Raw genomic sequence first — 7,076 nt, 5'->3', positions numbered from 1 at the left:
TCATCATATACCTGCTCATGAGGAAACCAGTAAATTTGTGTGTTAAATAAAAACTAGGACTGCCAACTGAATAAGGAGAAGAAAACATACTGAATTAGCTGCTCAACAGTTTAGGATATTAGAATAAATGATGAAAATGTAGATTAGAGGGCAAAACACGGAGGACAAATTAATTGTATGGGTATCCAATCTGTCACGTGGCTGTCACCTCTAAAATTCATCACAAATTAATGTATTGTTTGTGTATGTAATGGATTAGGATTGCCCACTAATATATCAAATACCATGTTGGCTCACTAGTAAAGCTCACAGTAAAGGTCAGAAAGAGATTCTCTGTGGAGTGTACGGTATAGATTTCTAAAGCAAATGATGGTATATTGATATAACATGTAGCCAGTCACGCTAGAGGCTAGAATCCACAAGTGGCAATGACGCACAGTAGGGCTGTGCTGGTTTGTTTTAGAGGAGATTTGGACAGATTCAGTGGCTGAATCTCCAAATCTGAATCAAATCAGGAGACCAATTAAAAGGTCTAAATTGATTAGAGGCTCTCCAAATTGATTCAGAAAAGATTGGGAGAGCTTTGGCGATTTGGGCAGTCCCTGCTCCATGCTGGTAAGTAGTGGGTAGAGAAGGAGGGAGGGGACCATGGAAGACCCCTGCCCGCTCTCCCAGCCCCCCCATGGCTGCCCTGGCCCCGGCTCTTTAAAAAAAGCCCCCACTCACAGGCTGCTGCCAGGTGGGGGTTGATCCCCACGCCACAAAGGACAAGTGCTATAGTATTTGGGTAACATGGATCTGCTCAGTCAAAAACCTCAAGCATGAGCTTAATGGCTTTGCTGAATCAGGGTCTATAATGAAACTGTTGTAATCCAAGCACGTGGCGCTGCCTGTGGCCACCACTGAATAGTGGGATCCTGGGGTGCCTGGTGGCTGCAGCAGGTTCCTCAAGAAGAGGGTCTCCCTGTACAGAGGATGAGTCTTGCAAACCGGGTTAGCTATATGCAGGATTTAATTATATACAATATCAATTACAAATAATCAAACAGGTTTAACTCAAAGGCCAGAGCAGGCGTGGGGCAGGCTGGGATTGTCCACTGTCGGTAGTGGCAGGGATGAGCCACAAAGCCCACAAGCTTGGCACATTTGGGGCTCAGGCAGAGGGGGCAAAGTTGACTGCCCTGTTGCAACTCCCCAAAACTGCCTGTGTGGCCCCCAAGTCCACAGTTGCCCGACCCTGGCTTACACCAACGTCCACCATATACAGGAGACAACGCTACCACTCTGCACAGCCAGAGGAGGGGGGACAAGGAAACTGAAACAGATAAACACGTTAAAGCTGAGAGAAGCAAAGAGCAGGGGGCAAGGAAGTATTCTCCCCACCTCCCCTACAACACTCTAAAGGAAGCTGGTAAAAAGTGGTGCAGGCATGCTGCAGACTGGGACAAGACAAGGGATTTCATGGAAAGCCTTTAGAGGAACGATGAGGCTAGGAAACACTGACACAGGCTGCCCAGTAGGACAAGGTCACAGGGCCTAGATATTGGGCACACAAGGTTCAGTAGCTAACAAGTGCGGAAGCCTGCAGAGATCAAAGTGGTCAACACCTCATCCAGGCACAAGAAGGGAGAATACAAAACCTGTGAGGTCTGGGCCCCCTGGATCCTGCAAGCCAAGGGGCAGGTCATTGCTTTTGGAGGGTGCTACCAGCAGTTAGAGGCAAGAGCTGCAGTCACTGGAGGTGTTACCAGAGGAGCAAGACACGCAGATGATGTACCTCCAGGCAGAAGCCTAAGCAACTGTGGGTGTGTTCTGCCTGCTGAGTGTGTTAAAGGCAGAAACTCGTACTCACCTGTTACCCGTGGTGCCTTGGATATTTCCAAGTCCTACTACTGTCACGCTGCAGCTCCTCGCTGCCACTGCTTCCGCAAACAGGTGCACGAGGAGCAGGTGGAAAGAAAGGGCAGACCCACGTTAGCCAGTTTCATTAGGGTGGGAAGGCACACACCACAGTGGATGAAATGACCCCCATGGGCCCACCCAGCACATTCAGAGTTATCAAATCACCACGCGCACACACATACACCAAAAAAAATAAATAATCACCCTTTTCTATACACATTCCTATAAAAAAGGTTTCCAAATCACCATGCATTTTCCCCTCATACAACATAACCATATTTCCATACGTTTACCCATTCACCACACAATTTTCCACAGGTCGCACAAAATAGTTCCCAAATCACCCTAAAGTTACCACACCATTTTCTAAAAATTAAATCACCATATTTCCACACATTTCCAAAGAAAGGTCCTATAAACCACAAAGTCCTACATTCCACAAAAAAAAAAAAATCACATTTCCAAACATTTCCAGGAAAAAGTTCCCAAAGCACCACCAAACTCTTCCAACACCACCATATTTCCCCAAACCTTTCCACAAAAAAACTTCCGTATCACCACACAAAATGACAAACCTCCCACCAAAAAAAAAATAAAAAAATCACCACACTGCCAGAAAAAGGTGGTCAAATCAGCACACAAAACCACCAGTTTTCCACATGGAAACCACCACATGGCCAAACACACGTGCCTACAAAAAAAAGGTTGTGCAACCCCCATCACCACTTCCCTCACACAACACAACACAAGCATATTTCCACACACTCACCCAATCGCCACAAACTATTCCACACATCCCACAACACACCAGTCACACAAACAGTTCCCAAATCACCCTAAAATCACCACATCATTTCCACACATAAAATCACCAGATTTCCACACACATTTCCACAAACAGTTCCCAAACCATCACTTTTCTGGAGATATGCAGAGCTGGAGATATATAGAAAGGTAGATATATAAAGTTGAAGCTATTCAGAGCTGGAGATGTATAGAAAGCTAGATACATAAAGCTGGACCTAATTAAGAGAGGTAGATAAATAGAAATGTGATACGCAGAGCTGGAGGTATAAAAAAAAGGTACATATATAAAGCTGCAGCTAATCAGAGCTGCATATCTTCAGAGAGGTAGATTAATATAGAGATGTAGATATATCAAGCTGGAGATAGGCAGAGCTGGAGATTTATAGAAAGGTAGATATATAAAGCTGGAGACATTCAGAGATGGAGCTATTCAGAGATGGAGCTATTTTGACCTGGAGATATTCAGAGAGAGAGAGATAGAGCTACAGATATATGAAGCTGGAGATACGAACAGCTGGAGATAGACAGAGAGGTAGATATATAGAGAGGTGGTATATGAAGCTGGTGATGTTCAGAGCCGGAGATATTCAGAGAGGTACCTTTATAGAGATGTAGATTTATGAAGCTGTAGATATATAGAGCTGGAGATATGTAGCACTGTATATATATATATGAAGCTAGAGCTATTCATAGCTGGACATATGTGAAGCTTTAGATATACTGAGCTGGAGATGTTCAGAGAGGTAAATATATAGGAGATGTAGATATTCAGATATAGAATGTGGAGACTCATAGATTCATAGAAGTTAGGGCTGGAAGGGACCTCAATCGGTCATCGAGTCTGACCCCCTGCATAGGCAGGAAAGTGTGCTGGGTTCAGATGACCCCAGCCAGATGCCTATCTAACCTCCTCTTGAAGATCCCCAGGGTAAAGGAGAGCAGCACCTCCCTTGGGAGCCCACTCCAGATTTTGGCCATTCTAACTGTGAAGAAGTTCTTCCTAATGTCCAGTCTAAATCTGCTCTCTGCTAGCTTATGGCCATTATTTCTTGTGACCCCCAGGGGCACCTTGGTGAGTAAAGCCTCACCAATTCCCTTCTGCGCCCCCATGATGAATTTATCCGCAGCCACAAGGTCGCCTCTCAAACTTCTCTTGCGGAGGCTGAAGAGGTCCAGGTGCCCTAGTCTCTCCTTGTAGGGCCTGGCCTGCAAGCCCTTAACCATATGAGTGGCCCTCCTCTGGACCCTCTCCAGGTTATCCACATCCCTCTAGAAGTGTGGTGCCCAAAACTGGACGCAGTAGTCCAACTGTGGTCTGTCCAGCGCCTGATAGAGGGGAAGTATCACCTCCTTGGTTCTGTTTGTCATGCATCTGGTGATGCACGATAAAGTGGCGTTAGCTTTGCTGATGACTTTGTCACACTGACGACTCACGTTCTTTTTGGAGTCCGCTAGGACTCCGAGATCCCTTTCTGCTTCCGTGCTGCCGAGCAGGTCATTTCCCAGGCAGTAGGTGTGCTGGACATTTTTCCTCCCTATGCAGCACTTTGCATTTCTCCTTGTTAAATCGCATCCTAGTCTTTTCTGCCCATTTGTCCAATCTGTCTAGCTCTGGCTGTAGTTATTCCCTGCCCTCCAGTGTGTCCGCTTCTTCCCACAGTTTTACATCACCCACAAATTTGGACAGAGTACACTTCACTTTGTCATCCAAGTCACTGATGAAGACACTGAAGAGTATCGGTCCAAGGACCGAGCCCTGCAGGACCCCATTGCCCACTTTCTTCCAGGTCAATACCAACCCGTCCACCACCACTCTCTGGGTACGACCCCGTAGCCAATTTGCCACCCACCAGACTCTAATCATTCAAGTCACCGCCTCTTAATTTGTTCACCAGTATGGGGTGGGATACCGTATCAAAGGCCTTCCTGAAGTCTAAGTAAACGACATCAACCCCTACTCCTGTGTTCAGGTGTTTTGAGATATTCAGAGATGGATCTATATAGAGCTGGTGATATTCAGAGCATGAGATATATAGAGATATAGAGCTGTAGATATATGAAGCTGGAGATATATCGAGCTAGAGATGTTTAGAGCTGGAGTTATACAGAGCTGGAGGTATACAGAGCTGCATGTAGATGGAACTGCACATACAACGAGCTGGAGATATTTAGAGTTAAATATATTTACAGCTGGAGATATTTATGACTGGGGATATATGGATATGGAGATATATCGAAGTAGACATATTTAGAGCTAGAGATATAGCGAGCTGGAGATGCAGAGATGGAGATATATAGAGCTGGATATACTGGAGATGGAGATATATAGAGTTAGATATATATGGAGCAGAAGACATATGGAGATGCAAATATTCAGAGCTGTAGATATATGGAGCTGAAGGTTGCAGAAAGGAAAGTGCTCAACACCTCATCCAGGCACAGGGAGGGGGAATACCAAGTCTGTGGGATGTGGGGCCCCAGTACCCTGTGAGCCAATGTGAGGATCATTGTTTTTGGAGGGTGCTACCAGCAGGTAGAGGCAAGAGCTGCCATGACTGGATCTGTTACCGCTGGAGCACGGCACGTGGTGATGTGCATCCAGGCAGAAGCTGAGCGTCCACCGAGTGTGTCAAAGCAGAAAGACGTACTCACCTGTCGCCTGTGGTGCCTTGGCTGTGTCAAGGGATGGGTGCAGGCCCCACACACCCGCCTGAGTGCCCAGAGTGACCCTTGCAGACATGACAGGTCCTGGGGGCCCTTCTGCCCCAAGTCCCGCTTCTGTCACGCTGCGGCTCCTCGCCAACACACTGACTCCAAGGACCAGGGCACGAGGGGGAGCCTGCGAGAAAGGGCAGGCCTGTGTTAGACACTTCCACGCAAGTGAAAACACACACACTGTTTACCGCACTGCAGTGGATGGGCTGACCCAGCACACTCCCATGAAGATGCTAAAATCACCAGACAAAATGACCAGTTTTCCACACAAAAGCCCTCACATGCCCTCAAGAAAGGCCACACCATTTCCCTCACACACCATAACCATATCTCCCGACATTTACCCAATCCCCACGAAATTTTCCACAGGTCCCACAACACGAGTGGCATGAAAAGGTCCCTAAATCACCCTACAATTACCACACCATCTTCAAGACACAAAAGTAGCATATTTCCCACACCGTTCCACAAACAATAACCAAATCACCAGTTTTCTTCACAGAGTCACCATGTTCTCAAAAAGGTCCTTTATCACTGTTGCAGAAATCTGCTATGGTTCGTTTCTCGGGAGGTGAAAAAAAAACTCTCAGTCACAGACACACTCCATTAGCAATACAAAAGGTATATATTTGCAAATAGGGTCAGAGAGAGAGACAAAAGATCAAACACTCTGCCCGCGGGGAACACTTCTCAGCAGGCTTTGATCCCCTCTCTCCTGAGCACACAGAAGCAGGAACTCTTACAACTCATTTCCGGTTCATACAAACATGTATGTGAATACGTCACATCATACATCGCATGTGTATTATAATTAACTACTTAAGTATGCGGGGCGGATAGGCTTATTACGCGTGCTTAGAAAGAACTTCAGGTTACAAAAGGTTCAAGCTCAAGGCTAAGATGGCAATTATTCTTATCTAGCCTAAGAAATGTGGGAGCCATGAAAGAAAGTGTGATTTAGTGTAACAAAGAGATAGTAAATTTGCAGAACAAAGAGAGAGTGATACCTTAGTACAAAGAGCCCTTAGTAGCTTTTTTTTCCTTCAATCTCCAACCCCTCCCCTCTTCCACCAAGGAGACAAGGAGAGCTAGCAGCTGTGCTTTTCTAACAATACTATTGATAATGCATTTTTAATAATATTTCTAACATCACCACAGACAATGAGCCGTTTTCCAAAAAGCAAAAAAAACCCCAAACCAAAAGAACATGGCAGCCACCCAAAAAGAGGGGGTCTCCCCGCCGCAGTGCCCGGCGCGGCCACAGGAGGGCGGTTCCGAGCAGGGTCTTCATCTTCCCCTGCCGCGGCAATGCCCCGACGGGACCACAGGAGGGCGGCACCGAGCAGCGGGTTGGCCTCCCGTCCGCGGCGCCGCTCCTCGGGCCGCACCACTGCGCCGGGTTTGCCTTCATACTGAGGCGGAGACAAAGCCCTGCTCAGAGCCGCCCTCCTGTGGCCGCGCCGGGCATCGCGGCGGGGAGACCCGGGCGGGCACCCAAGCCGGCTCCGTGCTGCCCGCCTGGGGCTGGAGCGGGGCTTGGAGCCCGGAGATACGGACCCGGAACAAAGCCTGCCCCGTCCCGCCCTCCCTGCGCGGAGCAGGCGGGGTTTAAAGGCAGAGACAATCACATGGAGGAGACAGCGTGGCTCCCC

This window comes from Crocodylus siamensis, chromosome 6 (genome assembly GCF_052110815.1).
Source record: "Crocodylus siamensis isolate JL-2025a chromosome 6, ASM5211081v1, whole genome shotgun sequence".
Lineage (NCBI taxonomy): Eukaryota > Metazoa > Chordata > Crocodylia > Crocodylidae > Crocodylus > Crocodylus siamensis.
The sequence above is the reverse complement of the archived record's forward strand: the minus strand, read 5'-3'. Positions refer to the sequence as shown.